We start from the raw sequence: 14,496 nt of genomic DNA on the forward strand, positions 1-14,496 counted from the left end.
AAACTAAACGACGTGCAGATCCAAATCTCCTACATATTTTTTTTTATTTGTTGGACTAAAATATATATTCTCAAATAGGTATTAAAACCACAGTTACAAGATGAAAAAATATTTCATATGTGGGATGAAATGGGTTTTCTGTCCCGACCTTTCTGTTACTATTTGTTTTTTTTTTCATGTAGTGTTATTTACTTAATTGATACGAATTCTGAATATAAATTTAATAAAATTATTAAAAAATACATTTACAAAAATATGTAATATAATGCATAAAGGATAATAAATTCAACTTTTAAAATTAACTCTGCACGTATATGCGGGTCAGTCACTAGTTATTATTTAAACCACAGTTATGAATGAGAAAACATGATATAACATAAACGAATCTAATTATTATTTTTGTATAAACTAATTTAAAACAAATCTATTACTACAGTGGTACAAGTTTGGATTATGAATGTTGATTCCTAAAAAAATATGTTTACAAGTATTACCTCTCACGTATATAATATATTACATACATGATAGTAAGCTTAGTTTTTGAAATTAATTTCGCACGTACGGGCGGGTCCGATCTAGTATATATTTAAAAAATCTCCTCTGTTATATATTTATAGGAATATCTTTCTACTTATGATTTTTATCTCTTGATTACATTTTCATAAAATCTTTAAAATAAATTTTAAGAACTCTTACTTCAAATAGTGAGACAAAATAAAATTGACATTACAATAATTTACACTGGTTAAATCCTTATTATTATACAAGAATATTACATATTTAAATAAAATTTAAAAATATATATTACACAAATGATGTTTAGATCTCAACTAATAATTCTACCAGTAATTATATTAGATTTTGTAAACAGAAATTACAATAAAATTATTTAAATAATTATTTTATTTCGGGTTGTTATGGAGTTACTCAATAAAATTAAATTCAAATGTTTTTGAAAAAATAAAAAGCCTATAGAGGAATATAAGCCAATAGATATAAGAGATTTTCTAAATATGCAATAACAAAAACTCATAATGAATATTATTGAACGTTTTTTTTAGCGCAATGTAACCCCTTAATTAAATAAATGTATCTCTTTGCAACGATTCTCAATTTCTAGATCATCAATCAAAATCAACGCTATAAATAAGTTAGTAGACTAACCATATGAATCTAAAACAAACACAACACGTCTAATAACAAAAGAATATGAAAAACTCATCCAAAACACTCGTCGTTCTCTCTATATTCTTTTCTTATGTCATTAGTCCTTGTCATGGATATAATCCCTTTGCTAAAACTGTTGTTACACTTACCAACAATATCAGCCCGCAAACATACTTGACACTAAATTGTACATCTAAAAGTGATGTTCTAGTCGGTAGAGTGGGACCAAGACGCGTATTTCTATGGAAGTTTATACCAAGCTGGTTTGGGACGACAAAGTTTACCTGCAAGTTTTCTTGGAAAAACCAGGTTAAATGGTTTGATGTATATACATTTGATAGAGATCAAGGCAATTGTTATAGATGTAACTGGTCTATCATGGCTGACCGTCTATGTAGTTCAGGATACGAGGATAAAAGAAATGATAGGTGTTATCAATATAATTAAAAAAAATTACTATTTGTAACAAACTCTTGTAGTCACATTCATTGATATAAATATATATACTATAATCTAAAGTTAATTAATATATACCATATGTGAAATTAACACCTATCATATACGATACTGTAGGAATAGAGGAACAATCGTTATATTTAATCTGATTCAGGTTTTAATGCTTACTAATAGTTCTGAGAAATCAGACAGCACAATGAATTTGGTGTCTACTCCTTCATCTAAACGAAAGGAAGATTCAAGTGACAAGTGACGGATCAAATCAGTCATCGACAAATCAAAAGAAAAGCAAGGGAATTGTCTACCTAGAGATTATAGATCTTGATCAGAAGGCTGCTGATGGTACCAATCTCATGCAAAAAATACATGTTGTAGCTGAAAATGAAGCAGATGTTTCTGAAGAGCTAAAAAAACCATGATGAAGAAAGGAAAGATTGAAAAGATTGTTGAGCAAAAGATTAGGACCACATGGTGGATGTGGTGGATTCCAGCGTGTGTCGAGTTGAAGAATGTTTTCTTAAGTCTATTTCTGTTTAGTCTAAATCTAGATCAACTAAACAGAAAGCATTCTGATCGTCGAACGATAGAACGTCTTACAAGAGAGTGCGAAGCAAGAAATTTTTAAAAAACAATGAGCTCATTGGAATAAATTTTCTCATAAAATAGAAAAGGGATTCGGGAAAATATACAGAAAATTATTATTTCTAAAAAATGGAAATACGCATTTCTTGATGTTAATTAATATATACGATATGTGAAATTAACACCTACCATTTCACATATCTAAAGTTAATTAATATATACGATATGTGAAATTAACACCTATAAATATAATACTATAATCTAAAGTTAATTAATATATAGATAGCGGTTACTTTCATGGATTATATTTGTTGTTTAAATTATAAAAAATCAGTTTTAAAAAACAAAAAAAAAAAGAAGCAAATGTATTTCTAAATAGTAATTACCCTAAATAAGTACATTACAACTGGTTAACTATATTGTATTACTATATATTTATGCAAAATTGAATAATAATAAGTAGCTTTTTAATTTATTTACTATGAACAAATCTTCTATTGTAGAAGTAAATAAATTATATGTCAAAAATTATGAGAAAATGAAATGACCCGACCCATTTTTTTAATTAATAAATAATAAATAATAATAATAAACCAATAGTTAACCATAATCATAGACCAAAAACTAGCAACTTAAACCATGGTCCTAACACCAACTTTCCAATTCTAGCAATCTAGCATAAACCAAAACATAACAACTAAGTCCCTAGAATATCCTCCTCTTCATTGCCATGATCACAAGGTCGCACTTTGCCTCTACCTGCACCACAAACACAATGAGATGCGTGAGTATTACCAGAAATACCCAGTGAGGTGATCTCCCATCTACGAGCTATGCACACAAGCAAATCAAGAGTACAACTACAAATAAAATATAACAAACCAACCATTAACAGAACAACCGATAACACTTTCACCACACCTACACATCATCACACAAAACAAGTCATACAACCCAATTGCTTAGATAAGCTCATGGTCACTCACTCACCTTAACAAGTGATTCACGAAAATAACTACAACCAAAAGAGAAGCTCTCTAATATCCAAGAACAACCAAACTCGCTCCTACAATCAATCACAACAACAAACAAACATTGAAAATAAACTGCCAGAAAATTTAGAAAAGAACAACCTCATAAGTGAAACCTCGAAATCAAAATGAACCGTTAACTTTCTAATCCCTCTGGTGAAATGCAAGGTCGACACGTCCAGAAGCTTCACACAAAATTTCAGAACGATCAGATCTCAGACGAAACAACTGTTGGTCTCAATCCGCGACTGAGACGAAACGCCCTACTAAACTGCCAATATCTCCTAGTATATTAACACAAATTCACTTATGTAAAAAGGAGAGTGTACTAAAATCTCTTAGCTACAACCCTACCAAAAATCAATATTTTTGAAACGATTTGACCCTTCGGATCCTCCTTCTCCTAAATCCTGACAGTTCTGTTTCTCTCTTTACTCTAAGAAAAAAGGTTGATCTCCTTCTCCTTCTCCTTTACACCAAATAACCAAGAGTTATCTCTCAATCTCTCCCTCCCTCTGATGACAATGTCGACAAAAGCACAAAAGAAGAGAGAGGAGGCGTGACTTTGACGAAAATTAAGGTTTTTGGTTTAATTTGATTAAACCAGGATTTAATTAAGCCAAAAATCAATTAAACACGGATGTTACAATAGTTTCTAACTTTCATATCAAGTTTCAATAATTTAGAAATATTTCAAAATAAATTTTTTTTTTTATATTATAAAATTATAAAATTCAACAATATTCAAATTTTGACCCATTACTTAGTAATTTTTTTAATTCAATAGATATTATTTTTAAAGAATAATATTAATAAAACTTGAATATTTTATAGATTGAATTATTTATATTTGTTTTTGAAAATTCAACTTATGGTATTTTTTAATTATAATAAATGATATGATAATTTATTTGTTTCACAAAATTAGATCATATATAAAAATGAGAGGTGAAGTATAATGATAATTAACAAATTAATATGTGAAGTTAGATGATATCAAATGATTTTTTAGAATATTCTCTTTAATATTTTTGGAAACAATAAATCCAGACTATACAAATGATATAAAACTTAATCTATAACCTATTTGTAACCAACTTATTAAAATTATATAGTCTACAAAATTATATAGAAGATTTTTTTTGAGAAATCATCTTCGTTTCCACCATTGGACAAGGCCTTAGTACATTGTTTCTTGAGGAGCTCTTAGTACATTGTTTCTTGAGGAGCCTTTTATATATGATATTGATAAGAATTTTACAATCGCGTAAAATACACACCGATTTGAAACCATGTATGTATCCAAACTTGTTGAAGAGATGCTAATAGTGATTTGGTTTCTGCTTCTAAGGGAGTAGATGAGTGAGCTATCGTTTGCTACTGTAATTACAATAAAATTATAAGGGAGTAGATAACGTATATAAACTACAACTATCTTATAAAGTACAATGTCAAGAAAAACATTTGAACTTTATCTATGTATATATTAACCTAAATTTTATCATTAAGTGAAGTAGTATTCAATGTTATGTTATTATATATGCTACTGTACAATAAAATAAAAATTGTCTTAGAATCAACATATGTAAGGTACAAAACAAATGTGTAAGATTCCGCAAAAAAATTAGGCAGGTTCGACAAAACAAATCCTACTAGATTGAAGTAAATCCAACAATATATCCAACACCATTTGATACATAGATAAATTTCGTTCCGATAATGAAGATGAAAGGTAAAGATTTTATTAAAGATGATTGATACTCTTAATATAAAGAAAGTAGCTTTGACAAGATTCAGAGAAAGCTAGGAAAAAACATTTGAAAACAACTCTGAGAAAACTGGGACATTGTTGTGATGCTACTTCCAATACCATTGTCTAGCTTGAACACATTAAGCTCTTTCTCGCCGTCTTTGAAGTAAATAGAGTTCTGAAGACATCCGTAATACTCATGAGCCAAAACCGAGAAACCAGTGTCGGTAGCCAGCACAAATGCATTGTCTCCCAAAGACTTAACCTCCATCATTTGTCCTAGCTCCTCATCAAACTTATAAACTTTGAAACCGACTGTTTCAGCATTGGGAAAATAGACGCCAGCTTGTCTGTTACAAATTCGGTCGACAATGTAAAGCTCACCGCAGCATTCCACAAAGCTCTTGTCTCCGGCCTCGCTGTATGTGATGTTATCATCAACTGGAGGTCCGTACATACATATTTCAAGACGAGAATTAATCCACCACACAATGCCTTGAGTATCCAAGGCATACATTAGTCCTTTGTGAACTATAATGTCAGCGAATTTATGATCAGCCATCTTTCTGAGTACTCTCCACTTATTTCTGTCCCACTGCTTGATCTCCCCGTACTGGCTGAGTCCAAAAATCCGATTCAGATGACCTTCTCCTTTATTAAATGTGACAAGCACCACTCTTATGAATGCTCTCTTCTGAAGCGCAAAGGATTCTTGAATCTCTGACATAGTGAACTCCGAAAGATCTACACTCGTGAGCGAATGTATCATCGGACGGCGAGAGAGTGGTTCGAGGAGACGGAGTGTAACACCCAATTTTCATGGCATGTCACAGGTTAACTTATACCACAAGTAAACCATACTTAACCGAAAATAACCGAAAAACCCATTAATTCAACTTAAACGTCTTTCAAACCATCCTTTAAACGTTAAACCGAAACCAACAACCGGTTCGATAAATCCAACAATAGAAAATAAAAGAATAATCTCTAGCTCCTAACACCGACGCCAACTCTATCAAATACTCCTCATGGTTACCTGCAAGAGGAAGAGAGGGGTGAGTAATCTAAGATTACTCAGCGAGGGCAAGCCTTAGGGCTCACGAAGTCTTCATACACAAACATGCTTAGACTGTCACAAAGTCTAACCTAAGACAAGCAATCAATCACGTGTCAACGACTCACACATCACACAAATGAGACTACGTCCCATAACCATCGCCGTGCATTACCGGATTTCTCATGCTTTCGCATTTCTTCCTGCACATTTCCACTTGCGTATCCGGATTCCTCATGCTTTCGCACTTCTTCCACGCACAACCACGCGTTGGCTCGTCAGCCAATCTTGATCTACCCGCATTCCGCGCCTGTAGACCACCTCACAACTACAAGAAAAAATCCTTGTAGGACTCTCTGCGGTTCTCCCGCTTCTTCGTGCGTCTTGGCAAATTTTCTTCTCACACTCAAACAATTTATTTTATCACACAAACATGCATTTCACACACCACACAATCCGTTTTAAATATCTTTCTTTTAATTCTCAAATCCTATTACTAATTCTTTTTCCTTACCTTTTATTTAGTAAATATATTATTATTATATTATTATTATACACTCAACAGTCAACTAAGATTATTTATATATAATCCATAGATATACTTGGCTTAACCTTAAACTAAGTAACTATCTAAACGTATCGGCATATGAAAAAGACACTAACTAGTCCTCACCTTAGCAAATTGGGTTGATTCTCGGGTAAAGACCAGCAACAACAGAAGTCCAATCCAACAACGATCTCAATCTGCAGTATTTTCAGATTGCCCGGTCAATGATTACATTCCAATATTAATCACTGATTTAACCTAATAACCGAAACTGACTTAATTGTGCTGGTACTTCACAAATAAATTAGTTAGACGTAGTTTAATAATTAAATCAAACTAACGATCTAATAATTTACATCACCACAATTTAATCCACGTACGACCACATGCTCCCCGTTTAACCGATTCCTAAACCAGCCACAATACACGATGCACCAATATTAAATTGTCCAACGTCATCGATAACGTACGTAATTAACCATGCATGACACCACAAACAACTCATGCACGTACGTTCCATATTTTTCTGGTTTAGTTGGTTAAGTATTGGTTTAGCTATAAACGAACAACATGACAACGACAACGAGACGTAAAGCTTCGTCGTTACCTCTTTCTGCAACCATTCTCGACGGCTTTACTTGACGAACTGAACGGCGAAGTGGAGGACTCGGCAACTGCGGTGGTTCAAGCTTGGTGATTAGATTGGTTCCAACAATCTATGAAAACACAACATAGTTCTCAGGTTTGGTTCACGGATCTTACCTCTCCGGTGAAGACGTTTCACACGGCGGCACAGGCTGAGCGCGGTGACAATCTCCGGTGTCTCTAGTGGTACTACAAGGGTTCGCAACAAGGGTCGAGTTAGGGCTGTTCCCAAAACGATACAAAACTTAAGACTCGAGTTAAGCGGAGGCTTACCGTGGAACGTGACGGCCAAGGGTTTCTGTGACTTGTCTCGAAGTTTGTGCCCTCTTTTTTTTCACACGCGGAGAGAATAGGGTTTGGTTCGGGCCTTACTCACTAATGGGCTCGGTTTGGGCCTCACGGTTTAATTCTGAAACCGGATCGTTACAATTCTCCCCTACTACAAGGGAATTCGTCCCCGAATTCGATCCGTCATCTCGCTTATCACTTTTGTCTATAAAAAGTCCTGGATAGTCCAACCGCATTTGCTTTTCTGATTCCCAAGTATCTTGTCGGATTCCGTCTCTTTCCCAACATACCTTGACCGACTTTATTACCTTCCCTTGATTTTCCGTTTCCTGACGATCTAAAATTTCCACAGATCTACTTAATGCAGTTAAATTCCGGTTTAAATCTGCTGGCGGATTAGGTAATACCAATTTTGGTTCTCTGACCACTTTCCGCAAAACTAAGACGTGAAAAACATCGTGGAAATTAGGAAACTCCTGCGGTAGCGCCAAACGGTAAGCTACAGCCCCAATCTTTTTGTAATCACATATGGTCCCATATATCTTGGCTTAAGCTTCTTCAACTTCCGGTTTTTATGCGCTCCTCTGAATATTCTCATTTTTAAGTACACTGCTTCACCGACTGAAAATTCTAACTCTTTCCGACGTTTGTCTGCATAACTCTTTTGCCTGTCATGGGCTTCCTTAAGACTGTCCCGGAGCAGTTCCACTTGCTCTATAGTCTCTGTGACCATATGTGGTTCTAGGTCCTTACGTTCCCCGACTTCCGTCCAACAAAGTTGGGTACGACATGGCCTACCATATAAAGCCTCGTACGGTGGCATCCCTATGCTGGAGTGATAGCTATTGTTATAAGCAAATTCCACCAATGGTAAATAATTAAGCCAGTTTCCCTCCCAGTCAAGCGTCTGAATTGTCCTCTCAGACTGTCCGTCCGTCTAAGGATGATACGCTGTGCTGAGGCGTACCTTTGTTCCCAAAGCCTTCTGAAAAGCCTGCCAGAAAATAGATGTAAACTTTGGATCTCGATCTGACACGATGCTAGCCGGCACCCCATGCTTTCTAACGATCTCGTCTAGATACAACTGCGCTAAAACATCCGCACCATCGATTTTCTTAATGGGTAAAAAATGAGCAGTATTGGTTAGTCGATCCACGATCACCCAAATGGCATTCTTACCGCCAGTGCATGTTGGTAACCAAGTGAAAATATCCATTGTTATTATATCCCATTTCCACTCAGGTAGCGGTAAATTTTGAAGTAACTCACACGGGACCTGGTGCTCCACTTTTACTTGTTGACATGTCTGACACTTAGATACCCATGCAGCGACATCACGCTTCATATTACCCTAATTGAAATACCGCTTCAGGTTGTGGTACATCTTAGTTGACCCCGGGTGAACTGCTAATCGCGAACTATGAGCCTGTGCCAAAATCTCATCCTTTAAACCTTTATCATTTGGCACCCTAACTCGGTTCTTATACATGCACATCCCATTCTCTGCGGTGTGGAATCCCTCCACATTGTTGTCCATAGCCTTTTCAAGTCTGCATCAAGTTTTTGTGCTTCCTGGATTCTCCATAGTAGGTCAGCTTGATTCACAACTTCTAAACCAACAACGTCTTCCCCAGCCGATGTTGCACAAATACTCAGCGCACACAAAGTATCTTCCAGCTCCTGTATCTCTTTTTCTCTCGAGACATCAGTTCTGCGTCTGCTCAAGGCGTCAGCTACCAAATTGGCCTTTCCAGGATGATAGGCAATGTCCAAGTTGTAATCTGCTAGCAACTCTACCCATCTCCTTTGCCTGAGGTTGAGGTCTGATTGAGTGAATATGTATTTCAAACTTTTGTGGTCCGTAAACACTTGAACTTTTTCCCCATACAAGTATGACCGTCAAATCTTTAAAGCGAATACAACTCCTGCCAACTCCAAATCATGCGTAAGGTAGTTAACCTCATGTGGTCTAAGCTGTCTAGATGCATAAGCGATGACCTTTTTGTCTTGCATCAACACGCAGCCTAATCCTGTTCCTGACGCGTCAGTATACACCACATACGGTACCCCTGGTTTTGGTAGTATAAGTATTGGTGTTTCCGTCAATTGCCTCTTCAATTTTTGAAAGCTGTTTTCACACTCCTCTGTCCACTCAAACTTCACGTCCTTTCCTGTGAGTCGAGTCATAGGCTTAGCTGTGCTAGCAAATCTTTATTTTCGATAATACCCTGCCAAGCCAAGGAAACTACGGACCTCAGTAGCACTCTTAGGCGTTGGCCAACCACTGATCGAGGATATTTTCTCTGGATCCATAGACACTCCAGCTTCTGAAACAACATGCCCCAAAAACCCAATCTTTCTTTGCCAAAAGCTGCACTTACTCAACTTCCCATACAATCGTTGTTCTCGCAGTTTGTTCAACACTATCCGCAGATGTTCCTCTTGTTCCTTACGACACTTAGAGTAGATTAAAATGTCATCAATGAATACTATCACGCACTTATCCAAGTACTCCCGAAAAACATTATTCATCATCTTCATGAACGCGGCTGGTGCATTAGTCAACCCAAACGGCATTACTACAAATTCATAGTGTCCATATCTCGTCCGAAAGGCCGTTTTCCTTATGTCTTCCTCTGCTATTGAAATCTGATGGTATCCCTAGGCTAAGTCAATCTTTGAGAACCACGAAGCTCCCTGCAGCTGATCCAACAACTCATCAATTCAAGGCAACGGGTACTTATTCTTGATGGTAACCTTATTCAATCCCCGGTAATCAATGCAAAGTCTGAAGCTACCATCCTTTTTTTTCACAAATAGGACTGGTGCTCCCCACGGTGAACTACTCGGCCGAATGAATCCTTTATCTGTAAGGTCCTCCAACTGAATTTTCAATTCTGCAATTTCTGCAAGTGCTAGACGGTAAGGTGCTCGCGATACAGGTGTCGTGCCAGGCTCTAATTCGATAGTGAAGGCATCTCCTCTGCTTGGTGGTGGTCCCTTTAAAGACTCAAAGACGTCTGCATACTCTGCCACTATAGGTATATTATCAACTCCGAGTTCCATCTCCTCTTCCACTACAGAAATCGTAGCTAGAAAAGCATCGTTTCCTTTCTCTATCAGCTCCTCAGCTTGCATCATGGATATGATGGAAACCCCTTCACCCATTTTCACGCCTTGAAAAGTTATCTTCCCCTCAGGTCTCGAGAAATGCACACGAGCTCTGTGGCAATCCAATACAGCTTGGTGCTTCTTTAACCAATTCATTCCGAGAATCACATCATAATGATTGACCTCCATTTCAGTAAGATTCACGGTACCAATCTTCTTGTCCTTCGCAATAAATTTACCATCAAAGTTCCAATTCTGAGTAACTCCCGGCTTAACACAGCTGAGGGTGGCTCTGGTATCAAATAGGGTGTAAGCATTCCAGCCTCCCACGAAAACAGATCCTACAAGGTTATTCTAATTCTAAGCAAACAATTCACGAGCAATAATTTTTTTGAATTTCACCAATTATAGAGAAGCAAAAATAGCACTTGATATGTTTGACATTTACTTACCAGCGATCGGCTCATTGTCCTCATCCTCCTCGGTCTCAGCCATCATCACACGAGGTCCAACATTTTGACGTTTTGGAGGTGGCGGCAACTGCTCTCTAGGACGATTGTCGACCTGCTGTCTCCCAACTTTTCGTGGGCAAAATTTTGAAATGTGTCCTTCCTGACCGCATTCGTAACAACTCCTGATGATCCTAGGTTGAGGATAATCCTTTTGCATATGACCCGGCTGGTTGCACCCGAAACACATTAATGGAGTTCTCACAGTTGTTGTATCCCAAGTCCTCTTATTAGAGCTAGAACCCTTTGCAAGTCTCGCTTGTGCTGCCTTGTTATGACTCATCTCCTTTTCCAACCCAACCTCCAAATTAGCGGCTTTCTCCACCAGTTCAATCTTACCGCGGTAGTCATACATCTCACATCGATTCTTGAGTTCAATCCTCAAACCCCTCAGAAACCTGCGAATCAACTCATCCTCATTCATGAATCGCCATCAAACCTGCTCAATCGATCAAACTCCCGGTCATACTCCCTCACAGTCATGGAGCCCTGACGAAGTTCCATAAACTCCTCCTCCATAAGATCCATAGCTTCTCTGGGAAAATACTTCATTGAGAATTCAGTCTTGAAATCCTCCCAAGTAAGCACATATCGCCCATGTGTCTGGTCTACCACCTTCTCCCACCATACCAATGCCTCATCCTTCAGATACTGCACTGTCAAGTCCCTGCGATAGTCATGCGGACACCTACCATTATCCAAATTTCTCTCCAATCTCTTCCTCCAGTTGTCAACATCAATTGGATTAGACTTTCCACCAAAAGGCTCCATGCCCATGTCCTTCAAATTTCTCATAGCCTCCCAATGTGACGGACCCTTCAGTTGGACAGGCGGAGGCGGGGGTGGAGGCGGTGCTGGGTGCTGAGGCGGGACTACCCTTTCTGGTGCATCCTGATGTGGGGCATCCTGCTGCGGTGGAACCACCCCTTGTGCCCCTCTCAAATTTGGCTCCCTTTGCATGAATTCCTGGAACCGACGAAATTGCTCAAACATAGCCATCTCGTTAGCCTCTCCTGCTCGAGCTACATCAGCATGCACGACTTCCGGCTGTTCATCACGCACTGGGCTCTTGGCCCTCACTCTTGGCTGCACTCTAGCTGTGGTTTCCCTTCCACTTTTAGGCGGCATCTGAATACATAAACAACAAACGAATCAGCCTTCTTCCGCAGGACTGCCTTTCCAGGGCAAAACCGGTTTGACATAACCTAATGCTCTGATACTAAAATTGTAACACCCAATTTTCATGGCATGTCACATGTTAACTTATACCACAAGTAAACCATACTTAACCGAAAATAACCGAAAAACCCATTAATTCAACTTAAATGTCTTTTAAACCATCCTTTAAACGTTAAACCGAAACCAACAACTGGTTCGATAAATCCAACAATAGAAAATAAAATAATAATCTCCAGCTCCTAACACCGACGCCAACTCTATCAAATACTCCTCATGGTTACCTGCAAGAGGAAGAGAGGGGTGAGTAATCTAAGATTACTCAGCGAGGGCAAGCCATAGGGCTCACGAAGTCTTCATACACAAACATGCTTAGACTGTCACAAAGTCTAAACCTAAGACAAGCAATCAATCACGTGTCAACGACACACACACATCACACAAATGAGACTATGTCCCATAACCATCGCTGTGCATTACCGGATTCCTCATGCTTTCGCACTTCTTCCTGCACATTTCCACTTGCGTATCCGGATTCCTCATGCTTTCGCACTTCTTCCATGCACAACCACGCGTGGGCTCGTCAGCCAATCTTGATCTACCGCATTCCGCGCCCGTAGACCACCACACAACTACAAGGAAAAATCCTTGTAGGACTCTCTGCGGTTCTCCCGCTTCTTCGTGCTTCTTGGCACATTTTCTACTCACACTCAAACAATTTATTTTATCACACAAACATGCATTTCACACACCACGCAATCCATTTTAAATATCTTTCTTTCAATTCTCAAATCCTATTACTAATTCTTTTTCCTTACCTTTTATTTAGTAAATATATTATTATTATGCACTCAACAACCAACTAAGATTATTTATATATAATCCATAGGTATACTTGGCTTAACCTTAAAGTAAGTAACTATCTAAACGTATCGGCATATGAAAAAGACACTAACTAGTCCTTACCTTAACAAATTGGGTTGATTCTCGGGTAAAGACCAGCAACAACAGAAGTCCAATCCAATAACGATCTCAATCTGCAGTATTTTCAGATTGCCCGTTCAATGATTACATTCCAATATTAATCACTGATTTAACCTAATAACCGAAACTGACTTAATTGTGCTGGTACTTCACAAATAAATTAGTTAGACGTAGTTTAATAATTAAATCAAACTGACGATCTAATAATTTACATCACCACAATTTAATCCACGTACGACCACATGCTCCCCGTTTATTACCGATTCCTAAACCAGCCACAATACACGATGCACCAATATTAAATTGTCCAACGTCATCGATAACGTACGTAATTAACCATGCAAGATACCACAAACAACTCATGCACGTACGTTCCATAATTTTCTGGTTTAGTTGGTTAAGTATTGGTTTAGCTATAAACGAACAACATGACAACGACAACGAGACGTAAAGCTTCGTCATTACCTCTTTCTGCACCTTTCTCGACGGCTTTACTTGACAAACTGAACGGCGAAGTGGAGGACTCGGCAACTGCGGTGGTTCAAGCTTGGTGATTAGATTGGTTCCAACAATCTATGAAAACACAACATAGTTCTCAGGTTTGGTTCACGGATCTTACCTCTCCGGTGAAGACGTTTCACACGGCGGCACAGGCTGAGCGCGGTGACAATCTCCGGTGTCTCTAGTGGTACTACAAGGGTTCGCAACAAGGGTCGAGTTAGGGCTGTTCCCAAAACGATACAAAACTTAAGACTCGAGTTAAGCGGAGGCTTACCGTGGAACGTGACGGCCAAGGGTTTCTGTGACTTGTCTCGAAGTTTGTGCCCTCTTTTTATTCACAAGCGGAGAGAATAGGGTTTGGTTGGGGCTTGACTCACTAATGGGCTCGGTTTGGGCCTCACGGTTTAATTCTGAAACCGGGTCGTTACACGGAGTTTCCCGGAGTTGATGTCAGCGTCGGATTTGATAAGCCATCCTTGGCTCGGGGATGAGGAGAGGGTGACACGGAAAAAGGCTGCACGTGAGATATATCTCTTGACAAGGCTGAACCATTGTTTGGTTCGGGAAGTGAGCGTAGTTGCCGGGAACGGACGAGCGCCAAGATTTGCATATGCTTCGGAAGCGCTTGAGTTCGACCACGGAGAACAATCGAACAGCGATCAAGAACAAGAGCTCCTTGTAGACCAATCTGCCAT

At 38.3% G+C, this 14,496-nt stretch overlaps 1 pseudogene; it reads right to left on the bottom strand.

Annotated features, from left to right (window-relative positions):
* Positions 1–5,029: 5,029 nt before the first annotated feature.
* LOC104753576 (putative F-box protein At1g65770) lies at positions 5,030–14,496 on the bottom strand (annotated as a pseudogene).

This window comes from Camelina sativa, chromosome 16 (genome assembly GCF_030686135.1).
Source record: "Camelina sativa cultivar CO46 ecotype springtype chromosome 16, ASM3068613v1".
NCBI lineage: Eukaryota > Viridiplantae > Streptophyta > Magnoliopsida > Brassicales > Brassicaceae > Camelina > Camelina sativa.